The sequence below is a fragment of the Oreochromis niloticus genome, linkage group LG23 (assembly GCF_001858045.2).
Source record: "Oreochromis niloticus isolate F11D_XX linkage group LG23, O_niloticus_UMD_NMBU, whole genome shotgun sequence".
Lineage (NCBI taxonomy): Eukaryota > Metazoa > Chordata > Actinopteri > Cichliformes > Cichlidae > Oreochromis > Oreochromis niloticus.
Genome location: NC_031986.2, coordinates 30,992,197 through 31,017,182, shown reverse-complemented (window position 1 = coordinate 31,017,182; position 24,986 = coordinate 30,992,197). Strand labels below are relative to the sequence as shown.

At 41.6% G+C, this 24,986-nt stretch overlaps 1 protein-coding gene across 3 annotated transcripts in view; it reads left to right on the top strand.

Moving 5' to 3' along the window:
- pbx1b (pre-B-cell leukemia homeobox 1b) overlaps nt 1–24,986 on the top strand; it is a 65,492-nt gene that overhangs the window by 12,525 nt on the left and 27,981 nt on the right. The window lies entirely within an intron of this gene.

The following is a 24,986-nucleotide window of genomic DNA, read 5'->3' as shown; positions in this document are numbered from 1 at the left end:
AATTAAAAGTTGTCGAGGATCAGTATTCCCGAGCGTTAAAGAGAATCTAAAAGAGGTGCCATGCTTTTCTTGTTTGCCTTTAAGACGGTTGATTTAGCTTTTATTTATTTTTTATCTCTACTGGTCTCCAAGCGCCTTCAGCTCAGTGGGCGGGGATGGCCTCTCTCTTTCTGCCTTTTTGTTGGATGGCCTTTATAAAGATGGAGCTGTCAATCATCTGCAGGCTTCCCAGTGCTGAGAGGCAGCATCAGTTCTCTGTGAGAGACTGGAACAATGACTTTTGTTGTCACACATGTGCATTTCTGTGGAGCGGTCTGTGGACAGTGTTTCGCCCTTTAATTAAATTCATTCTTTCAGTCTGGAAGGAGTCAAACAGATGAGAGTCTAAATAATTGAACAGACCAAATGCATAGATGCACATACAAGCCATTTTGGGCTTTTTTTTGACAGCTTATTACAACTTGGGCAACCGTTTCTCCTAGAAATCACGTTGCTGCCCACAAAGCACCAGATGTCTTTGGATGTTGTTTTCTGGTTGGCCAGTTGTTGCCTTTAAAAACACGTCCATTTAAATCTAAAAATGAAGGTTTAGTAGACACCCACGTCACACCTAGCCATTGTCTGGCTTAAAGCATTGTATCTTTTTGTGATGCAACATTTGATTGACATTTTATTTGGTTGCCACCAACATTTACAACTCATACACAGAGTAGCATTACTGATGGCAGCAATTTTTTAAATATAAACATTTGCTTTGCTGGTTACATCTGCATGTAATGTTGTGGATTTCATGGGGTTATAGCTCATTCTGTGTTGTATGGTGAGGTTATCTATCCTCTGGACAGTCTAAACTTATTGTTGCTACATGCTAGTGCAGCATGGTGGTGAATGGTGTCTCACAGCAAACCCACTGGGTTTAAATCTGCTGCTTTAACCTTGGTCACTGGTTAACCAAATCTCACATTGTTTAGATGTCCAGTAAAATCATCTTCCCAGGTTTTTGGTGAGTGGTGCATAAATAGTTCGGTTACATTTAGAAGCACAACATCATTTTTAGATGTATATAGTGATGGAGTCGATTCAAGGGTATATTTTTTTTTTCTTCTATCACTATTTGTGGTGTTTTGTTTTATAGAATTTCTATGAGAAAGGTTTGACTTCGATTTCACTTTAGTCTAAAAAAATAAATATCCCAATACCAAAATACAGCTAATTGTGGCTAATGTAGAGGTTTGTCTAAAATCCATACAGCCAGAAAATATAGGAATTAACCGTGGAATAATTGCTTATTATATAAAGAAAAGACATGTTGGAATGCTTCAAAAGTTTTATTTTAAAATGCCATTGTCGCATTATTAGTGTATTTTGCATTTTGTCGTAACTCTATTCTATAAAATAAATTAAGAAAATGATAAAATCCTGAGAGTAGTTTCCTATTTTAGCTAATCTAAAGGAATTTACAAATCAGGGCTGTAATATAATTGCTGTGGATTTTATACAGAACGGTTACTATTGATAAAAATTATTTTTACACTGATTTATTATACTGGTCATCAAACTTTCAGTCAGACAACATGTGAAAACTGTGGCATAGTCCGCTAGTATTAATAGCACAGAGTGATGTGACTCACTGTGTACATATTGGTAGTCAGAATAAAAGGTAAATCAGATTCAGGTGTAAATATTGCTTCTATCATAGCTTTGTTACTTTGAAAAATAAATGGAGGAAAATTAGTTAATGAGGTGTGTCCTCCTCTCTTATTATATGTGGCTGGGGCTTCCTCTCCTCCTGACTAATGATGATGTGTGGCACAGGTAGCTGTCAGCAAGGCATGATTAATTAAAAGAAAAACTAGGTCGATTTGTCATATCGTTCTAACTGTGGTCAGAGAGCAAGGCGAGTTGCGCTGCTGCTGCCTTCCCACCCGCCACTGTACCTCGACTTCTTGAGCTTGTTGAGTTCTGCAGCTGTTTGTGAGAAGTCTCATCAGCTCCAGGGGAGTTTTTATCAGCGTCTCTCTGCTTAGACTGTCTCAACACAGACCCGATAACAATTAGGAGGCGTCTGCTTTGGAATGGAGCTCAGATACATAAGCGTGCCAAGCGAGGCTGACATAATGAACAGATCCAGCACAGAGGAGAGCACTCCTTTGTCTGTTGAGTTTGAAGTCTCAGAGAAGCACGGATCCTTTGCCACTAACACAGCTAAAGCCGCATTTGATGTTCAGCGTTTGTGTTTTAGAGGTTCATCCGTGCAACATTGATTACCAGCGCTGAGATTCCAGCATTGCTTTCAGTGCACGCTGACTGAAGCTTCTCAGCTGCCTCTCACTGCAGGCCCAGCGAAGAGAGCAGGAGTCTTGTTTGTGTTGGACTGCAGTGTTGCTCCCAGCGTGCAGCCTGGCCCTTGTCAGCGGCCCTGTCATATCTGTCTCGGGCCTGTCCCGACAGCCAACCAAGGCTCCCACGTCACAAAGGCGGGCTCATCCTAGGAGAGACAGGTGTCAGCAACTTCCCCCTTCCGTACCCCCTCCCTTCCCTTCACCCCCCCCCCCCCCCACACACACACACACACATTTGTCGAGGCAGATGCCTGCAGCAACAGAGCCTTATATTTGAAGCTGAGCAGCTTGGAAAGAAGGGTCATCTGTGCCACCCATTCACAGTCGCCATATCGCAAGAGACCCCAGCTCCATCAGCTGTGCGAGAGCGCTCGTGTCAGATACGAAGCATCCACCAGAGGAGACTGTCCCGGTCCGAAAGCATTACAGACTGGGGCTGAGTCCTGACTGACTGACACACTGACTGACAGCTTTATTGTGTCCTTTGAGGAACGAGGATAAAAGGCTCTTATGAAGAGGCCTTCCAAACACAGACCGCACTCGGTCGTGCTCGAAAAGAATTACTCGTTTCTTTGTATGCATTGTTGTTTCTTTGTGTAGAGTCCAGGTCTTTCAGCTGATAACACACTTTTCTTTTAATTGTCCAAAAGCAGCTATGGAGAAGTCTGACTAGCTTTGGTTTCAAAGCTTCAGGAATCACATTTAGAATACTGTGTAACTGTACTACAGTGTAGGTTTGGGCGTTATGTTAAAATTTCCCAATCATCAACCATCAGTCCAGCATATGTACAAGTGTACAAGTACTCCCTCTGTGTGCTCACACTCTTACATATTCATTTATTGTAAAAAATTAGTACAAACTGATGTATTTGGCTCTATTTTTGTTCTAAATCAGAGAAAACTGGCATCCCTAAGGACCTAAATGAATGAGCTTTGCCAACTTTACATGAGCAGAGATGTGAGGATAATATGTGTTATTTGATGATCAAGAGGGGAATCTTTAAATATGTGGTAGTGTCAGTAAAAAGCTTCCAAGCTAGCCTAGCAGGAGCTCTGATAGCATGTTAGCTCAGAAACTAGTCAGATACAGGAATACCGATTTCCACACTGGTGCTCTATTCCATTTAACTACTTAACTATGTGACCATGTGACGTGACCATGCAATGGCAGTTCTCCACAGGGCTATAATCACTATTCATATATGATGAGAATCCCAGTGAGTATCTCTGTATGTTATGGGCCAATACACAGAGAAGGAGTTTTATTTAGTTTAAGTTAATTATTTAATGTTTTGAATTCTCAAGGAGGCAAACCATTAAATTAGCAAAAATGCCGACGCATCATCACCAGAGGCGTGGCTGATTATAACAATCAAATATAAGGCGAAATAAGTAAAGTAAGCTGCTAATCTAATCGTAACTGTGAGGAGAGACACTTCAATAACGTAACTTTCACTATCATCAAGTTTTCTTTTATTTACTTTGACATTTAACATTAGATAGATAGCAACGTAGCGTAGTAGTCAAGCCCTGCTGGCCGTGACGTGACTGAGCTAAGTGCGCATTTCTTTTATTATCGGAATATAATGGTTACAAACACAGGATGGGGGGGCTGTGAATTTTTGCTCAGGGCCTCAGCGGACTGTGGAGTCAGCACTGATCATGAGTATAGTACACCTTGAACATGGCCATAAAATGACCTGTGGGTGGTGCAACTCAGAAGGTAGGAGCAGGTCGCCTATCCGGACTTCTCAAGTTTGTATGTTGAAATGTCCTTGGAAAAGATCCTAAACCTTTTATTTCCCCTGGCGTAAAAGTGTGTGCAATAAATAAAGCATGTAAGTCCATAAAGTACTGTGTGTGAGTCAGTGTGAATACTGAATGTGTAGTTTTAAAGCACTTTGAGGGTTGTTAAGACTGGAAAAGCATTAATAGCAGTCCATTTACCATTTAAAATTATCCTCTGGATTGTTTAAGCTGAGAGACAAAGAGAGAAGAAAAAAAAACATGGTAAAGTTGCCTCATTTTAGAAGCAAATTTGTCCTTGTTCTGTTCCTGATCTACCTGCCAGTGCATGACATTTTTATTCAAAGAAGTGACATGAAATAGTGAGCGCCATCCCCGTTCTCGTGTCTTCATGCTATGTGGCCAGCGTCTCTATTTTTCCCCTGCATGTGTTATTTTTGTAGTCATCTAAATTGATCCAGGGTGAAGCCAGACAAAGATTGCTGTATATTTAATGTCTTTCAGCAGCCACATTAAGAGTGCATTTGTATGGCAGTGGTGGTGGGAGGTGAAGGGGTGGGCTGGGGTGGGTGGGGGCTGCTGTGACATTAATAATTTAATTGCAGTCGTGTATCTGAATGCTGCAGGAGCACCAAGTGATGGATATTTTTAATGATATGAAGAGCGAAACCCTGAAAGATCAATGCAGGCAAACACACACATACACACACAGTATCTGTCAGTGTTAATCTAAGTGCCTGGTGAGGATGATTGTGCTCCCACACTAATATTGTTTTGGTCCATAAGCCGTCTGGTCTGATCTTCCGGGCTGAAGGTCTCCGGCCCAAATGACTCTGTCCCCTTTGCTGGTGCTGTCAGAACTGACAGTCCTCATGTTTATTTCATTTTACGTCTGGGCTGTCTCGTTTCCCTATCCTCCAATGTCATTAACGCTCTGAGCCAGGACCCTGCAGTGGCGCGCCTAATGAATTCCTCTGCGGCTCCTCACTCCCCACCTAGTTACCCCAGCTCAAGGTGTCAAATTAAAGCAGGCTGCAGAGAGAGAAAGAGAGCGAGAGAGAGAGGAAACGGTTTGAATGTGTCTGTGTGTGTTTATGTTTGTTTTAAGTTTGTTACTGAGAGAGCGTTGATTTCCTGACCACCAGAAACAAACGAACTTTTAATCTTTTAATTAAAAATGAGCCAACAACAATAGACAAAAACACCTCCGTGGCGCAGCAATGAGTTTGATGCTACAACACAAGAGCTGTGTCTGATGTCGACATGCTGCTTTAACCTTCTTTTTATTTAGATGTGTGTGATTATTAAGCCTCACTTGATGAGGAATTGTTGCTTTTTAAGATTTGGGATCTCCGGGATAATTTGGGGAGTGAAATCGGCAGCAGTGTGGATGCCCGGGTGACTGCTAATTGTGCTTATTTAGTTGTCATTGTGATAAGCGTAACGAGGCCAGACGTGTTATTGAGCTGTGAGGCTGCAGTGGGGAAACAGATTTCTTACATTCAGCCCACACTGATAGCGCCTTCATGATGAGCGTTTGTGTTTCTGGTAAATCTGCAATATCATTTGTTTCACTCTTTTTCTTTTTACTTTATGAGTATACAAGGCACATATCGAGGCAAAGCGACGCCAGTTCTCTGTCAAAGTGTGTGGGTCTATTTCCCAGTGGAGACCTTTCAGAAGTGACCACAGTGCTGCAGCCTGAGAGCCAGAGGAGCAGGCCTCCTTGTGTGGCTCACTCTCTCTCTCTCTGACAGCGCAGGAAGATGGAAAATGGTGTCAATCAATTCATCAGAGCAGCACGGGTGGCTGTGCAGAGAGGAGAGCTGGGGGCGTGGTAATGGCAGCATGCAGGAGGAGCGCAGCACATGATTATGGCTTCCTGCTGCAACTATTCCCTCTCACTGCTATAGCTGATGCTGCAGTCCCTTAATGGACTGAGTGACGGTACACCCACCAGCTACAAAAGAACCCTGTGGTGCATCCTTAGTGGATGGCGTTGTGTTGTGTTGCGGGAGTGTTTCAAGGGGCCTCCTTCATAGCATCTCCGTACGCTGCACAGTCACGACCGTGTTTTGGTCCACCTTGGCACTTAAAGTCCACGGCTTGTTAGGCTAAAAGAATGTGCTGCGTTAATTAAAGATGTGTAAATATGCTCGAATGGGCTGCATCTTCACATTAGAGAGATTTGCGGAATCAGCGCTGTAATATATTTTAATTAAGGATTAATTAAAAAATAATGGGGATTTTATTTTGCCTGGCAGACTGGGTTTGGGCATGATTCTGGCGTCTGCTGTGAGCTCATCAGTGGAATATTGAGCACCTCGCCGGCTCCTCAGGAGCACGGGGAGACTCTCAAGGTCTCCTGGAAACAAAAGCTCTGCCCTCTTGCCTGTTTGGAAAAAAGAAAAAAGGAAAACACACATTTACTGTGGGAGGGAGTGGTCTATGCGTTGGCTTAATTAAATTTTTTCTACCCCCCCCCCCATCCTCACCCTCACCCATCGTCTTCCCTCTTTTTCGGCTGGAAGAGCAGCAGAGTGGCTCTGAGACACGGAACACTAGTTGTGCTGGCAATTATGTTAATGGGATGCTATTAGGCCATGATTCCGTATGAGCGATCGGGGAGAAGAAGAGCCCCGGCGGCAGAAAATGATAACGGAGCGTGCGCCTCGTTGATACCGCTCCAGCAGGATCATTTGCATAATGAACCCTCCCCACTAACGAGGGGTGTGGCCTCGACACTGAGCTACTTAGAGAGCTCGGGAGTCGCAGCATGAGGCGAGCCGACACTGAAAGCACAACGTGACAAAAAGATTCATGGACTTCACTAGTCGTTGGGAAAGCCATTTTGGCACGAATGTAACTGTAGCATGCAAATTCCTGTGCTCGCTCCTTCACAAACTCAGTTTACAGGCACTGCTCAGTGTGTCCTTCTACAGAGAGACATGACAATGCAATTTCTTTGTAATGCACCCTTATTTTGAAAAATGAATGAGGCAAGTTCCATATTGCCAGCTCTTTGGTCTAATCTAGTCCTAGAGTGACTAAAATCAAAGGTGATTTTTTTTTCCCCTGTGCAGCGTTGGCACATATAGCATGCTGTTATTTTCGGTACAGTCTAAAATGTCTTTGGCTTCCATAAATAGTTACAAATCAAATATTCATTACGCTGCCATTCTCAGTTAATTCATGTTCTTTCTTTACTTTCAACCTCTCTCTACAGAGGCAACATTTTGCATTCTATGTACAGCACACACACATACACACACACACGTATACAGATAGCGTGTGGAATATTTGGCTGTATGATTCACTAAGCGTTAAGAAGGAAACTACCTTGGGGCACCAAAGCCCTGTGGATTCCCTCAGCAGCAAAAATAAAACAAGCTGAGCTCCACTTCATTCACACTGCTAAACAAACTGCATGTATAGTAGCCTTTTTAGTCTTATGTATACAGCTGAGGTTATGCACTCGTGCTATTGATCCAAATAGTGACAATTTATTATTAATCTGGTTGCACAAGGTTGCATTTTTATTCATGCATTGCTCCTCTCTCTTGATGTCTTGATGTATTATTTGTGTGTCCACGCAGAGCGCATATTTTCCTGAGGCACGGCCTGTCGTCTTTAGACACAGCCTCAGGATTTGATCAGAATGATCTGGAGGCCCAGGGGAAGACATTAAACACCCAGAATGCCCCTCAGGCTGCTCTCCCCTCCTCTCGTTCTCAACCTTTCATTCTCCCTTAATGAGAACTCCTCCTAATTATTTCAGTGGCTGGAGCGTGGGGACACAGCCGGAGTTAGATCCCCTGCGCTCGGACGTGACTGCTATGCTGATGAAGGCAGGGGATCAATAATTTAGGCCCTAGCCTTAATGGTGGGGTGAGGAGAAAGCGATACATCTGAGTCAGAGATTACATTTTAAAGGCACAGCCTGAGCTCCAGCCGGAGTTAACTAGAAACCCCTGAATGTGTTTGCTGTAAACAGCTGACACATTTATGTTTACTGGAATCCTTATTGCGCTTCCTCTAAAGCTAAGTCTGTGTCTAAGTGCTTGTTTACCTAGCTTTGTATCTCCTGAATTCAATTATTGCAGTCTGCACAGTCACTCTGAAAATGTCTCGCTTGCCAAACGATTTGCATTTGAAGTACATGTGGATATAATTGATTTAGAGGCATGAATATTGATAGCATCTTATTAGCTTGGTGCCCATCCCTCAAACCACTCGGTGGAGAATAATGGTCCTCTGAGCATTTTTCTGGTCATCTTGCTTTAGCGGATGCACACATAATCTTTAAGTGTACAGAGCATTGGCTCCATGAAGCCCTTCCATCTCCCTCTGGGGAGGCATCCATGCATCTTTTAAGGACTGTTCACATCAAGAAGGCCTGAGCAGAGTACCCTGCAGTCTCTCCCTCAATTATTAAAGCTGGGATTTTGATGCTCTTTCTCTAACTTAGCTTTGGAAGAAAGTAAAGGAGAGAAGGGATCCACATGCAGGGGACAGTAGCCAAACCAAGCCTCACATCCCTCCCTTAGAAGGAGGAGAAAGATGGTGACAATTTTCTGTGGCAGTTTATTAGAAGATTCTTTTTCTTTTAATGGAAACTTGGAGGAGGTTTTGAAACATTCATATGGATTTCATATTGCAGACATTCCCGCTTCAAACAGAATGATTCACTGCGGCTTGCATTACAGTTTTCCAGCGCTGCGTACACTGTCACTGTGTGATAGAAAAAAGGGCTGCATCCAATTATAACAGGGGACACATTTGCTCACAGTGTTTCCTTTGATTGATGTGTGAGGGCTGTGATCGGCCCTCTAACGAAGTCCAAATGGCTCAGATTGAAACATTACTTATTGACTCAGCCTGACAAACAATAACATCGACAACAGACATCAGTGTCCTCTGTGCTCGTTGCCATAGAAGTGGTAAATATGAGCGATGAATCAACTAAGTACAAGACAGGATCTCACGTTATTCTCTTCATCACGTGTAATTTAGGAAGATTTAGTTATTGCATTCAGGAACATGGTACAGAATCCCACTTGGCCTTGATTGGATCATTGTTTATTTTTTCCATTTAAGTGCCAAGGAAGTCATGCAGACTCCAAAAATGGTTTGGCTGATGGCAATGGCACTCCATATAAACTCCCATCTATTGTCTCTGTGAATTGCAGCTGCCTTTAACTCTGATTAAATATTGATATCCATGTGAACACTTGTGCCATATTGAGTGCTTTATTCAGAGCCACAGTCTCCCTCTGCAGTATGGAATGAGCCGGTGTCCGCTTGAGAAATAGGCCCATTGTTTCTGGGATCATTTTTGATTTATGGCGACAAAATAAAGTGTTCTGACACCGAGCTGGAATTAAGACTCGCCCGATCTCCCGCTAAGGTGTCGGAGAATTTGAATAAATGCTTCCGAGAGTGCGAGCTAACACGCGTGTTCTCAGTTTACGGCACATGTGAAGCTGCTGTGAATAGCAGCGGCTGTCGCAGTAATTTAATATTGTCTTCCACGGGCATAAATATTCTCTGGTTGGGAAAAGACAGAGGATTAGTATGGCCTAATTGATATTTGACAAGATTTATTCATTGTGATTCCACAATCAATCAAGACAACACTCTTTAAAGTGGTTTGTTACATGAAAGCCAGTCATATCTTTGATTTGCACAAGCGTGGGTCAAAGTGTGTTATACATGCTTACGAAGACTTTGGAAAGATTATGTGCACATTTGTGTCTCTTTAAGGTAGATGTGTGTCTCGTTGATGATTCTGTGCCTGAATATAATGGCGTAAATTGTCAAGAGAACTATGGAGACAAGCTTTATTCTCAGTATTTCCCGTTTTACAAATATATTTATATATTTAAATACATTTCCTGCACACAAATAGCACTACTTACATCAGTACAACATAATAACTTCCTATAATCACTCTCTGTCTTTCTTTTCTTTTCATTTTTATTCCATAATTAATTCACAGTACATCCTGCTGAGTGTTTTAAATGTGCTGGATATAACCAAGTTGCAAGAGGCTGGGTGCAAAAATCAATCCCTATAAACTCCCATATTTAATTCACAATGTTATGAAAAATGTTAACAGACATGAAACTGATTTGACCTCTGTGGCTAATCTCACCTTTGTACAGTAACAACTGTACAGAAGTGATTTTTTTTAAAAATAAGTCCTCCATTTAAGACATTTTAGGAGACATGGCTGCTAAACTGAAATGCATGCTAGCATAGAGAGCAGGACTCAACCGCTGTGTGCTAAACTACAGTAATTTGAATCACTCAACTGGATCTCTCAAACACTTTTGCAGAGTTATTATTTGACTATTGACTATTTGATTATTTGAACTATTTGACAAATAACACGCCCCAGACATTTGTGCTCCAGTTTTGTTGAGCATGCTAGCATTAATGGGTAACTTAGCAGGCAACACCCCGCCCTCTTCTTCTGGCTCCAAAAACCAACAAGGTGATGGTGAAAATGCTAATGTTTAGTCTTCAAAATGTAGCATTACGAATGCCCATCTTTTATATGCAATTGGAAGACTTATGGAAGAGTTTTGGATAAAAGAGAGTTGCAAGGTAAAATTAGAAATAATTAGTAAATGAAAAGATTATTTAAGCTGAAAACACAGAAATTTCAGTTACTACCACTACTTTGATCTTTTTTTACTGCAATACTTCCTGTTCAGCTGCTTCACATTAAAAGCCTTCCAAGGGTTCGACGAGCGTAATCCCACTCATTACAGTAACACATTTTGCAGAATGTTTTTTTTTTCCATCACAGTGATAGTGACTGCCATTGAAAATAATTAGTGAATGAAAATTGTTCATCTGCTGAATGGGGAAATTCCAGTTGCTTCTTCTTTGATGGATTTGTTTGTACTGCCTACAGTTAAGCCCATAATTATTCATACCCCTGGCAAATTTTGACTTAAAGTTACTTTTATTCAACTAGCAAGTTATTTTTTGACTGGAAATGACACAGGCGTCTCACTAAAGATAATAAGATGATGTACAAGACGCATCATTGTGGAAAAAAATATTTCTCAGGTTTTATTTATATTTGAGCAAAAAGTATCATGTCCAGAATTATTCATACCCTTCACAAACTGTCACAGTCTCTGGGAAAATCCAAAGTTCCATACATTCCAAATAGTCAAAGCTGTTCTAAAGCATCCTAATTACCCTGATTAATTGGGAATAGCTGTTTTAATCAACTCAACAGGTGAAAAACAGCAGCTCTCTGCAGGTGCTCTGTGGACATTCATGGCTAAGACAAAGGAACTCAGTGAGGACCTGCAGCTGTGCATTGTGGCTGCTCACAAGTGAGGAATGGGCTACAAGGCCATATCCAAATGTTTTCAAGTTCCAGTGGCCACAGTGCAAAGTATTATTAAAAAATACAAGATGTTCCGCACTGTGGAAAATCTCAGAGGACGTTGTCGGAAGCCAAAAGTGAAACCTGTGCTGGCCAGGAGAATAGTGAGAGAGGTGAAAAAGAATCCAAGGATCAGCACCAAGGCCATTCTGGTGAATCTGGGCTCTGCTGGTGGCAATGTCTCAAGGCAGACAGTCCAACGGACACTGTTGGGTTCCACGGATGCAGACCAAGGAAAACGCCACTTCTCCAGGCACTTCTAAGGCATGCAAAAGCTCATTTGGCCTTTGCAAATGCTCATCTGGACAAAGAAGAAGGTTTCTGGTCTTCAGTGTTATGGTCAGATGAAACAAAAATTGAATTATTTGGTCACAATGATGTTGCCTTCATTTGGCATAAAAATGGAGAAGCCTTCAACCCACAGAACACCATCCCCACTGTCAAACATGGTGGTGGGAACCTAATGCTTTGGGGGTGTTTTTCAGCCAATGGACCATGGAACCTAATCACAGTAAACAGAACCATGAAAAAAGAGCAATACATGAAGATTCTCAACAACAACATCAGGCAGTCTGCAGAAAAACTTGGCCTTGGGAACCAGTGGACATTTTAGCACGACAATGACCCAAAACATACAGCAAACGTGGTGAAGAAATGGTTAGCAGACAACAACATTAACGTTTTGCAGTGGCCTAGCCAGAGTCCTGACTTGAATCCAATTGAGAATCTGTGGAGGGAGCTAAAGATCAGGGTGATGGCAAGAAGACCCTCCAACCTGAAAGATTTGGAGCTCATTGCTAAAGATGAATGGGCAAAAATGCCTGTGGAGACATGCAAAAAGCTGGTCTGCAATTATAGGAAGCGTTTGATTGCTGTAATAGCCAATAAAGGCTTTTTTCTATTGATTATTGAAAAGGGTATGAATAATTCTGGACATGATACTTTTTGCTAAAATATAAATAAAACCTGAGAAATATTTTTTTCCACAATGATGCCTCTTGTACATCGTCTTATTATCTTTGGGGAGACACCTGTGTCATTTCTGCTCAAAAAAGAACTTGCTGGTTGAACAAAAGTAACTTTAAGTCAAAATTCGGCAGGGGTATGAATAATTATGGGCTTAACTGTAGATGCTTAAAGACTTCCAGCGGTTTAAGGAGCAAAATCTGTTCCTTTTCTAGTAATGTGATCCAGACGACCATAGGAAGTGACCGCTGTTCAGCAGTGATTGAAAAAAAATGGCAAAGTAGACACAATTAGAAATTGGTGCATGACTATTGGTGAAATTAGAGCTGAGGAATGTGCATTGTTCCATACTTATCATGTGAGCCATTACAAGGCCCAGAAATTCCTCTGAACCCTAGTGTTTTTTAGCAACTGCTTTATTTGTTCAAGCTATAATTTGAGAATTGTTCATTACTGAAATCCCTGTTTTTATCTGAGAACCTACTAAACTCAACCATCAGACAAATTGCACGATAATCTGGGGACCCCATCATCTTGGATTGCATCCACAGATTAGCTTGAGGCACAGTGGAGCTCTCTCCCTCCTGTGTCTTTCATCCCACACTGCAATAGTTGCCACATACTGAGATAATGCTACTGCAAGAGGAGACATTTTCTTTCCTTCTCTCTTTCTGTTTTTCTCTCTTTGTCTTTTCTCCGAATAATAGATCTCCTGCCAGTGGAGTTTCTTTTTTCCCCCCTCTGTGTTTTGCTGATATCTCAGGGTCAACTCAATAGCTATATGAAATAGAAACATTATAGACTCTTACTTTGAGACTTTACAAGTGTGTATGTTCATGCAGTATACCACGATCCGTGTCTGAAATGCCATGCTCTTGGGAGAGGAGAGCTATCCACATATAAGAAATGAATGAGGTAATGTGCTGGGAGGTAATGGGTTTATGCAACATACTGGAACAGAGAAGCTCATTAGGAGACTGGAGCCTTTACCCCAGTGCTGCTTGCCTTTACTCCCTTTGTCATAACAGACTGGTGGAAGCCAGGGAATTCGGTGCTGGAGTGGCGGGAGGGGGGGCTGGATCCATTTTGGGAGGTGGAATTTAATATTGGGAGCCTTTGCACAGAGGCACAGGTGAGTTGCTTTATGTATGAAATGGCCTGTTTCCAAGCAGCAAACTAGCCATGTCACTTTTACTGGCAAGGAGCGCAATCAGTGAGAACGCACTCAGTATTAATACTATATAAGCAACCTACATGTCATATTAAACGTGCAAAAAAAGCCGATGGAAATAGTGATTGAAATCAAAATCTTAAAAATAACTGCTTAGAAAAAGCTGGAGCTGAGTGCTTAGTGCAAATCAAAATGTGTCTGTAGTGCTAAACTCCTTCCAGAAGCAAGTCTCACCACTTGGCAGCCATATTGAAACCCCCTCTGAGCACCTATTTTGGCAGTTATTTTGAAACATTATCTGCAATAAGTGTAATTTCAGTGGGCACCCAGGCATAAACACTGCATGTGTAGTTTCACCAGTCCAAAAAAAACCTGTTAAAAGTATGCTGCCTTACTAACAGAACAAGGTTACAACAGAAGAACAACAATAGAAGAAGTTTGACTTTAAATACAAATAATTAGTTTAGGGCGAGCAATGAATTATCATCAGTTACAGTTGCTGTGTGGGTGTCAGCTGATTATTTGAACATGTTAAAATAGTGTAACCAACAACAACAAAGGACATGAGAAGTTAAGCCAACGGGGGAATGCCTTAACTTAGTCTTTTTAAATAATATAATTTTAGTTTAGTTGGTAGTTTTTGAAACTACCAACCGTGGAAAAGCCTTTCCACAGTTTTAATTGCATTCACTTTTGAGGGAATTTTTCACTATTTTGTGCCATTTTGCAAACTAGATTATGCCAAGCAAACATTTTCTTGCAATTCAAAAAATAAATAGATTCACTTTATAACCTCTTGAGACAAATCCCTTAAAATCGAGAAGCTAGAATTAGGCAGTCTTTGGCACTTTTACTTAAACGTAATTTAATGATTGCATGATTATTTAAATACTTGCCAGTTTTTGTCAGTTGGCTCATCTGTAACCGAGTTATTATTTCAGCGTGTATAATTTGAAACTTTGTTGTGTCGTGAATACTGCAAGGACTCCCTTAAAGTAGTTTCCATTCAGTATTAATGGCCAGTTCATTTTAAAAGGTTTAAAACATAGTCTCAGATATCTGTTCTGATATTGCAAAATTTGTTCATTTAACTGGCTGCAGCTGTAAACTTCACAGCCTGGATTTTAAAAGTGAGCAGATTCACTGCTACAGAAATAGTCTCTTTGCTTTGATGAGGATTTTGTTGTACAGCGAGTGTAATGTTTTGTTGGTAGCTGCACACAACACGACAGGAAAATTCAAGTCTGGGCTTTGTGCCATCCACAACGTTATCACACATCAGTGGTCAGCACATCAGCTGATGGAAGTGTGTGCACACTTTGCTCAGTGCTGGTGTCTGCATTATAACTCGGCGGATAACATGCTTCGATCATGTTTGGTTTGGATGATTGAGACGTAGTTGAGAGAGGGGGGGTTGTCTCTGGCTATGGCGGTAGGATTTGTTTGGCAGGCAGGCATCACCAGGTTTCTGGCCTCCGTGGAGGCAGAGTTTCCGGTCTATTTCCAGCACAGCGTGTTCATTCTAGGTGACTGGGGGTGGGGGGATTGGGGGAGTGTGTGTGTCATTAAAGGCCCGTCCTCTGCCTCCACCCAAGTGTGAAATGCTGCGCCTTGGAGATGCTGGTCTGCTTTTGTTTGTTCGACCACTTCAACTCAGAGATCCTGGGCAGAAGGTTATCGCTGCTTTTAGAGGTCAAAAACATGCTGCGCTGCTTCAATCCAGCCTTTCTTATATAGATATATATAAGATAAGCGACCAACTGAGCCCATATCCTTATCACATATCATTGATTTTTGCTTTTTTCTCACTTCATTTGTTTTGCAAGACAAATTAAATACATCTTAATTAGTGTAATTCAGACTGCACAGGCTTATTGAAAGACTACTCTATACAGTTTTCTCATTTACTGTCAGGAAAGAGTAATGAGCCTGTTGGGACAGATCACCACAACAATAAAATCGCCCAATTACCCCCTTGTTGACTATTTCAAAACCATTTTATAGTTGATTCAAAGATATAAAACTTTATTGGATAAAAAGATACGGGACAGAGCACTGTATGGTTTCCTTGGCTCTAGTTTATACTATCCATATTATAGGTCCTTCATGACATTTAAAACTTTATTGGACAGGACTAAGAAATCTGGGAGCAGTATATAAAATGAGGAATTTATTAGACTTTGTGCCCTTTTGTGTAGGTTTTGTTTGAAATATTGTATAGCGAGACAGATGAGCCCAGCCGGTGTCTGTAATGATGTGCAGTAAAGAGCAGGTAACAGATGCTGAAATAAAAGGAACATGATATATCAATATTTAGCATAGCAGATGTGATGCGGCATTTTATAATGCCAGTAATCCCCAACTGACCCTGTAAACCTGTAACAGCCGAGTGATTAGTACATTTAACTAAACAGCGATAAGAGCCAGGACCTTCTTGTCAGATATACAGGATTTTATTTTTGTTTTCAGGGTCATCTCCCCATGATGCACCAAGCTGAGATGCATACATCCTGCATAGTGAATGATATCTTCTAGATGTGGTTCAGAAAGGGCTATAAAAGCACCATGTTAAGCCGGAGACTCTTTTTTTTTCTTTCCTGAGGCAGGTGCGCATCCTTAGCCACGAGAGCAGAATTTAAAAGGAAGCGGGGAGGTAGGCTCTGCGGGGAAACCAAAGTAGGAAGTCAATATAGCCTGAATCTTTTATGAAGGCAGAGGTATTCAGATCACAGCTCTGCTGACAGAAAGAGCAGGCTGCTGCTTATATGAGGAGACAGAGACTAGTAGAGGGTCTAAATCTCTCCCAGATTTACCTCAGTCCTCATTAACGCAGGAGCTGCTGCTCGTTACAGCTCGCGCCGCGCTGTATGTATAGCTTCTTATAATGCGATGCCAAAACTGAGCTGCAATGTAGGAATACATGCATCCACACAAGGTAACACTTGAGTGCATTTTTCAGTTAGTATGGGTTACATCAGTTAAATGCACTCCTTTTTAAGGAAGAATACATTTTTTTATATTTTGAATACATATATTCACGTCATTTTTTCACACTGGTAACATTTCCTCAACACAGAACCGCTGAGATCTGGGACCATACTGGCATAAGTGTATCAAGCAGTTAAAACCGATGCATGCAACATGTCTGACCGTGTCATTGCGGTTACAAGTGCTGCAACTGGTCATACTTTAGATTTAGATTCAGATAACTATTAATCCCAAAGAAGGCAATTTGTTTGCAGCTTACCCACACAGCTTAGAGAACTAGCTTTGTTAGATGTACTTAAAACTTTTTCTAATGAATTCATTAAATTGAGAGCAACATCAATCAAAGTGTAAGCCTGTGTATTTAAAAACTGAACATTAACTACAACTCCCAAGATGCAATTAGGTGAAAACCATCTGATCTTTGAGCTTAAATTACTTCTAAGTGCTCCAGTAATGGCAGCTGGAAGCTGGGAAGAGCCATGTTGCGGTCTTTCACAAATAGTTTTTTGAGATGTGCCACGCAACCATATCCGATATCAAATGTGTTTGCCAGTGGCCACAGTGGAGAGCAGTATGAAAACACAGCTATTATATAGAAGGATGAGGGCAGGTGGAGATATGGTAATGCTTAAAAAAACAGAAGAATGATGCATTTTCATGGAGATGCTGATAGTGTCGTAGGCATGAAAAGTGCTTCACGTAGCCGAGCAACAATGAAAAGATGTAAAGTGTCCAGCTCTTTTATGACCTACACGTCACACAGTGAAGTGCATGTGAATGTCTGATCATCAAAGTGATGCGGACAGAATCCAGAATTGTTAGATAGTGAAAAGTTAAAATGCAGTTTCTTCTTTTAAATACTACCTTAAAACTTATGGGATCCTTTGTCCATAAATTTGGCAAAGGGCGACATAATTTCCTGTTTTGTCAAAGCAATTATGCTAAAAACTGCCCTGGTCAATTATAGTTATATTAATAGTGGATCACATGACTGGGTGGAACGTCAAAGGGCTCTGTTGTTGCCACGAATCGACTAACAATTATCTGCAGTTTTCTTCATCTTTACAGAGAAATTTATTTATCGAGCATTCGTTCAGGCAGTTGCAGCAGATCAGCTGATCTTAATAAAAGCCCGCATTAGTTGATGTCTCAGCTGATGCCCTTCTATCACGTAACTGGCAAATTTTACAGTGGGCCCCCTATTTAACCTGCTTTTGCCTCCCTGCAGTTGCATCCGCAAGCCACTTTGCAACCCGCCTCCACCCCTGCTACCCTTTTTAAGTTGTGTCCATCAGTCCTATCTGTTGTCAGTGATAAATTTGCTCTGTTCTACACCAGGTGGGTTTTACGTTCCCGTATGCACACGGAAGGGCAGAAATGTGCGCTGTCTTGTCGTCTAGACCTGCATGTGCAAAAGGAGCAAGATCCCAGAACTATGCAGCCAAATATAAAGTACTACAAATGGAAAGATTTAATGTCTTTTGATTTTAGTGGTCCTGACTCAGCTGCGTTGTTGGTTTCATCATGCTCACCAACTTCGTCCCAAGGTGGAGCATTTAGCAGCTTGGGAGATGGTGAAGATCAAAAAGGAGATAGAAATGAGTTAATACTGAACAGAATCATGACACTAAATTAATGCTAATCTTCTTTTTGTTCTGCGGGACGTGTAAACAGTTTCCTGTTGGTCATCCATGAAATTTCTAAGATGGTACGTCATTGCATAGTGTCTATGCTAACAAGTGTCCAAAAATCAGTTAGCAGCCCATCAAAACAAGCTGAATAAAAAGATGAGGTATTCTTTGGTGTCTGAAATATAGATATAATAGCTCATATTAACGGCGGCCTTTTCAGCACAAGCACTACATGGTTCCTGCAGGGCTTTAAGACTCAGTTCACACTCAATCATCTTTGTCTGCTGTCCTCACTTCACTCAGACTTTTTCTGAGCTCGTTTGAGTGTGCGTTTTGTGTTGAAAGACAGAGCGTCTGAGTGGCTCTTGTTTACCAAGGCTGCATCCGGGGGAGTTTAAGTCTGTTATTGATTAGGGAGCCAGAGTGCATCTGAGAACTGATGTTTTGTGAAGCTTCGGCTGAAGAATAGCCCGTGTTGTGTCGAGAACTGAAAATAGCCCATCAGCGCCTAATCAAATTAATGCGTACTTGCTGCTGCCAAGATCTAATTTAGCATGCTGGAGAAATGCACAAAGACACCAAATGACACAGGATGAAAAGGGAAAATATTAATTTGAGAGGGAAACAAATATCCAACAGGGGTTTAATAGATTCCTGGAAATGTAACAGTGATGCTGCCCTGCTCATTCATGATATCGCCTCGGCGCACAGGAAAGAGCAGGTGCAGCATTGCAGAAAGGTCGAGGTTGGGCTTTGTGAATGTTGGCCAGCTACTCTGGGGCCTGGGAGATGTCCACAATAACAGACCTTTTTTATGTCCTTTTTCTCACCCAGAGATGCTCCGCTGGCTCTCATTGCAATTAAAACCAAGTGTCCATCAGTGGCTATCTCTGCTCTGTGTGGCCCATATGTTTGGGTGCTGATAGAGCGTGGATTACTCTGTTTGGGACACAGATAACAGGCTGTTTATAACCTTGGCAGAGTCTGGGGCCTAATCTGGCAGGAGCATATTTCCCCTTGCTCTCTGATAAAGGCCTGTTAGCAGCTTTATCACACGGGCAGATAGAAGTCGAGCCAGAGCGAGACGAGCACAGCTCTGAGCCCAATCTGGCACCACACACACGGTTCTGCCGCTTTATTTTTAGAAGCCTTCTCAACCTCCCCCCAACACACATACACACATTTACACAAACACCAGCCCCGCTCCCTGTCAGAAAGAGCAATTAATTTCTACATCTGCCTTCTCGAGCAACACAAGGACCAACAAACAAATTAAAAGGACAATGTCCCCATTCATCATCATAGCATTTGGAGTTGCATTATGAGAAAAGAAACGAGAGCAGCGAAATGGAAGCCATTCTCTCTTATACATGTCATCATGTTTGCTGTAGTTTGTTATATATAATGTAGCACCTAAACATAATTAGTCTTAGCCTGCATTTATGGGAGCTATTCTTTATGTATGAATGGCCATCTCAGTTCATTTAAATAAAAAAAACCCCATCCCTGTCTAAATAAAAGGGATGGGGTTTTATAGCCTGTTTTCCTGCTTATACGTCTAAGTTGCTCTGGGATACGTGCAGCCTTGCTCTGCTATTTTCTGTATCCCCATCTTGATGGCTCTGCGTAGGCACAATTAGAGAGAGCACTCCTTTCACAGCCAGAGAAAATTGTCGTCCTCTGTAAATTGCTTTTGCCGCAGCTTAAAGAAGATCTCTTGTTACCCTCTCATTCAGTCTTTCTCGCAGCCCGCTCTCCCCCTCTTTCAGGAAAATTGCTTTCTCGCAATCAACAGATTGCTTGCTGCACTTAGGGGTAAATACAGGTAGACTAGAGCATTAGCATAACATTATTCAGACAAGTGTCAACCTCTAGGCAGTTAGCGCTGCATCTAAGCTCAGTGTGAGGTGAAATGAAGTGCTACAGAGTTGGAGGAGCTGCTGCTGCTGCTGCTCATGCCGAGATTTTCCGAGAGGAGGCTGAATCGGCCAAAAGTGTAAGAGTAAGATGAGATGATGCACTTAAGTGTTTCTGCACTCAAAAAGGGGTAAAAAAAAAAAAAAAAACCACGAGTCATCTTAAAGGAATTGAAGCATGGAAATGTGACAGCGAATCTTGCTTCAAGGTGACTTAACGTGTGCAGTTTACTCCCTGTCAGGCTGCTGGAGGAGTCAGATCCTGGACTCTCTGGAGGTCTGCAGCATGTAGGTCACACCGGCCTCATCATCCAACTGCAAACCGTGCAGGATACAGGCTTTATTGGTGCGGTGGTGATATATGGCACGCTGACACGAGGCTGGAGACAGAGCTGGATATTGGACCAGTCCTGCTACAGAATAATGTTAATGCTTTTTTACTCGCGTCGGTTAGCTCAAATTAACCTCACAAGCAAGAGTCTAATTAAGTTTCCTCATTGAAGCTTAACACCACTCCTCTCGTCTGTGGATGATTTGATCCCCTCTGTCCTTGGGGATGAGCTGCGAAGAGCAGCAGGCGCGATCTTTCACCGAAGGAGACACCCTCTCCGTCCTCTACTATTACTCCACCCTGTTCTCTGTTCTTTCTTGATTGACAACAGGGGTTCCTTCTGACCTACATTTGCATCTGCTCCGTGACCCAAAAAGGGCCCACGTAATGAGCTGCTTGGTCATTTTTTTTTTTTTTTTTTTTTGTAAATCCCCAGCACTCAACTTGTGTGGTTGTGTTTCGCTGTGTTGTGGTAGCAGTGTCCCCAGGGCTTTGTGTCTGGAGCTGCACGGCTGCACAAAAGCACCGTCCCATCCAGACGCCTGCCTGCACGGTCACCCAGGCCATTCTGGGTCATCTGATTACTCTTCACGGTGATTACTAATCAGGGGCTCGTGCTAATATTGCTCAGACGCTGAAGCGAAATCATCACTCAGATCTCAATCTTATTTGTCAGATGCTCTGTCATCAGTTTTCCTGAAGTGTCTTCTCAAATGTGGCAATAAAACCAAAATCCATTCAGAGTCGTAGCCATGCAGAGCACCGGGTTGTAATATAATCTGACTGTGCAATGAGCCTGTTATTGTTTCCTCCCAAACACCGGGAACAGTCATCTCTGGCAGCAGCTTGTACACAAACAGAGAGAGATCCCCTGGGATCCTAGTGTGGATTCCACGAGCGAGTGTGAAAGCCGTTTGCTGCTCCCAAGACATGCAGCGAATGTTAGTGCAGCACAACCTGTCTGATAAACACGCATCATGACATCAGAAATATGAACATTTTCTTGATAAAGATGCTTTGTCAAAAAATAGCTCTGAATACACTGAAGTGTACTTAGAGAACAAATGGCCTCTTTCTATTCTTACACAGCACTGTCAGATTGGATATATGAGCTGTACAATATTGCTAATGTTGTAACATCTTATTGAATAGACAGACATCACACAAATACCTGCATGCATATCATACATAGAAATAGTGAAGTGATTGAATTTAGCTCCAGCAGAAATATAAATTTAGACTCCGGAACAACCCTGGAACTTGTTTCCTGGTTTCATTTCCTGTCTCTTCACTGTGGGATTTTCTCTTATCAGCATGCGTTATATCATGTGAATAATCTCATTTTCCTGCAGCTTTTTTCGCAGCTTTCATAATGAGAATTTCCTACAATCCTGATTTTGATGAACATTCTCACTGCTGTAAGCGTTCCAGAGAAAAACCATTCCTTCTTGGAGGAGAGAAGAATAAGACATATTCACCTAGAAATTGCTTCTCTTTTTATTCATTTCACTCCTGCTTTAGTCCACCTCATTTCAGATATTACTGCTCCCATCTGTGCTGAACAATCAGAAAGGAAGCCTCTTTTGTGGCTCTCATTTTCCTCAGGCCTGCAGTCTCAATGACATAATGTTGTGCACGGGCCTCTGCAGGGCACGTCTTGCTATCTCTCACTGTGGATTCACACTCAAGTAGCTTCACTGTTCCTGATATGTAAAATACCAAATCCTATTATTTCTTCGGCTAAATAACACTGGTCCCAAAGGCGTTGTGTGATGTTTTAATGAGAGCCCCGATTCCCGATGCTCAACGGCATCTTCTCCTCTGCATTTCCTTAAACTGCCAAGTAAGAGCCCCATTAATAATTCAGCTCATTAAAGTGTGTAATTAATCTGGAGCTGTGTAACAGGGAGAGACTGGGGCGCAGGGAGAAAACTCGCCAGGGGGGCACAAGAGAAACATTGGGCTAAGAGACACAGCACACCCGCTGTGATGGAACCAGTTTCCCGGCATACAACCAGTCCTCCTGCATCATTTATCTGGCAGGAAAAAAGCCACAGAGAGGCGCCGCCGCTTCTGCTGCTACACCCCGAGACATCTTCAGGCAACTCAGCCAATCAACAATTCAGCACGGGTACACACAGGGGCAGGCACTCTGTGGACTCTGTGCTTGCGTGCATGTCCTTGTGAATGTGGAGAATCTGTTCTGGTGTCTGTTTATTGAAGATGTAGGAGGTCAGTTTCTTGGAAGGCGGTTTAAGTCGCCACGTACGTCTTGCAAAATATAAATCCAAATATCTAAAAGTTCTTTTTTTAATTCAAATGATTGACTTAGTCATAATTAAAGAGCCGCGAATGTTATATGTTACTACGATATTTAAGGTAAAGGTTGAATCATTGTTCAGTGTTTTACTGGCATGTAAATATATTATGCTTTAACAACACAACACAAAAATTATATTTTTGAAGTCATATTTATGTGTTTGTGTGCATATTACCTTCCCAATTTAAAGTTTCTACCTTTTTAACCATTAAACATCAGATATGTTGCTTTGGTTTGTGATTATATAGTCTGTGACTGGAAGCTCAGCTGTTTCACAATGCTTTTTTACATTAGTGCTAATACTGCTCCACAAAGCCACTTCACACAGTCTGAACTCAGGAGATGAACTTTCCACTTTGGAAATTTTCAAATTTGTGGAGTCAAAACAAATAAAATATCACGTGCTCTCTATGTAGTTATTGTAGATGCTCAGAGCTAAACCCAGTTAATTCACTGTTTAAGTAATTGAGGCTCTTTTTGTACCACCTAGATGAGAATTTAAAAAAAAAAAATCATATGAAAAAGTCTAATTTGCACTGAAGAAAACTAATAAATGTAGTCCTATTAAATGATGCTAGCTGTATGCTAACTACATAATTTATTCACAACTAATATTATAATAATATAATTATACTAGATAGTCTTTGCAAATAAAAGTATGAAAGAAGCAGGAAAAGATCTCAATGAATGTCTTTTGTATGTTTTCAAAATTGTAACATTATGGTCAGCTACTACTATGACCACCCTCCTACACCTCTGTCTGTTTTAGCTTTAGCAGTTAATGCTCAACCAAAAAAACCCACCATGAATGTAAAGTGCCTAACAATCCATTTCCTCAACGTCATTGTCACTTCCTGTAGTTACACGTTTGACTTTTCAAGGTAGTATAATTTATTCAAAGGAGCTTTCATGTCAAAAATGCCAAGGTGACATTCAGCTGACTAGAACGGAAGCATTTCCTGCACATATGTTCATAGGTGCATTGACATTTACATGCTGCAGAATTACAAAGTTTGTCACACTGACTGATAACACATTAGTCGCATCACCAAAATCAGAAAAAGATGCCGTATTGCTGATTTGTAGCGAGAAACTACTCTTCAGCTCTCACACCAAACCTCTCTTGGTCACAGTTCAAGGAATCCTTACAAAAAATGTCTGTTTATTTGATGTGTTTATGAAAAATACTCCTGATAAGCCGGTGTGAGACTCACTGTGTTGGCCTCAAACATCAGTGAGGACTCTGAGAAAAGCAAAAACCTGGAACCAGATGATGTGAATAATTTATGCTTTGAAATGGACGTGAGATAATTTATCAAATTTATTGCCAGTTAATTTCATTTTCATCAACAGATTAAATGATTTTGTCACTTCTAATAGTGTCCCGCTCATTACAGCATCTTTATCAATCCTTTTTAATTGTAATTTAGGCGGATAAAACTTAAACTGTGATGTATGACTAGCAGCCTCTAAAAGCTACTTTGTTATCACATTGTGTTGAGAGATTTCTCAGTTAGTGAACCAATTTTTGAATAATGCGGTATGTTTAATTACATCGTAGAGCACAAATATTTATCAGGGATATTTGCACAAATATCTGTGGACTGAATTTGTTTTTAAGTTACAAAACTCAAAGGATATTTTCTCCATAGAGGGGTACTATCATCAGTTCTCGAAGGCACAAAGCCCAAACAAGGCAACTGAGGTGATATTTGTGCTGTTTGCTTTCAGATGTTTCAGGTAGACCTCAGTAAACAGTGGCATTTACACTCAGCATGCCTGCTGCCACTCACGAGCCCTCAGCTGCTCCAGATGTGGCTTAATTTACTGCGACTTGGCTAATCATGGTGATTAAGGATTAATTACTGTTAATCACTTTTACATAAACTGGTTGGCGGTAGGAGAGCTGTGCTCTGAGAAACATGCCACACATCACTGTGTGCAGTCAAATAGATGGAATGGGACAGAGCTGGAAGCTGCCAGGTCTCTCAGTCCCGGGTTTCTGTGCATTTCTGTTGTAGCTTTTTAACTCCCGAGTTCACCAGTATAAGGAAGTCAGCCTCTAAAAATCCTTAATTCTGGTCATGTGGTGCCAGTTTGGTTTTTACTGCATATGTGGGGATTGGTTAAGTCTCGGCATACCTAAGCGGGAGCATGCTTCTTAGTA